Genomic DNA, 1184 nt, shown 5'->3' with positions numbered 1-1184 from the left:
CACCTGGATTTTATTCACAGATTGGAAGAGGAAAACAAGCATTCCTGCTTTCTTAACTCCCAATCAGATTCTCAGCATTGACTGAAGTAGTCCAAATGAAGAAAATATTCGCTTTCCTCCTGCTAGCGAAACTGAAACCAAAAGTAATTAAGGCAAACCATTTTTCTGCACAACAGAAAAGAAAGTTCTAACATGTAGAAAGCTGTAAATACCAGCATTCACTCCATGGTAAAGAGTGAAAATATAGCTACTTACTGCAGTATGTGACACTGTGCCATATTTATAAAGCTTGAGTTGACAGTTAAAGATAAAGATTTTTTTCACCCCTGTTCCTTTGTGTAATTATAAAAAAGCAGCACTCTTTAACTCACTCAAATTTGAGAAGGGCTCATTGATACAGATTTTTTATTGTTATTTCAATTAGTTCAAATTTAGAATAAATTTAGGCGTTAACATAATTTCATAAGAACATAAGAATGGCCGTACTGGGTCAGACCAAAGATCCATCCAGCCCAGTATCCTGTCTACTGCCAGTGGCCAATGCCAGGTGCCCCAGAGGGAGTGAACCTAACAGGTAATGATCAAGTGATCTCTCTCCTGCCATCCATCTCCACCCTCTGACAAACAGAGGCTAGGGACACCATTCCTTACCCATCTTGGCTAATAGCCATTAATTGACTTAACCTCCATGAATTTATCTAGTTCTCTTTTAAACCCTGTTATAGTCCTAGCCTTCACAACCTCCTCAGGCAAGGAGTTCCACAGGTTGACTGTGCGCATTCAAATTTAATGTTACACAGGTTTATTTTAAAAAAATGTATTTAAGTTAAATAACCTTGATTTAAATAACACTATCCTGTTTTTATTTATTTTAACCATTGATTTTTATCCACGCTATCTCCAGCAGTGACCAATGCAACATATTTCAAGAAAACACAAAATAATGCAGCTGTCTATGCAATACTGAACCAGGAGCAGGGAAAGGGTGAGGGGCAGAGGTCATCTTATATTCTAAAGCATAAAGCTTTGTAGCCCTTAATATTTTTCATCTCAGTTCCTGTAACTAAAGAGCCTCATTTAAATAATACTATATTAAAATATACATCAAAAGAATGTTACGGTTGCAAAGTCAAGCATTCAGAAGTTACTAAATGCCAGAATTAATGTTGCCACTGCCCCTTAAC

Source organism: Emys orbicularis, chromosome 3 (genome assembly GCF_028017835.1).
Source record: "Emys orbicularis isolate rEmyOrb1 chromosome 3, rEmyOrb1.hap1, whole genome shotgun sequence".
NCBI lineage: Eukaryota > Metazoa > Chordata > Testudines > Emydidae > Emys > Emys orbicularis.
This window is presented reverse-complemented; position numbering follows the sequence as displayed.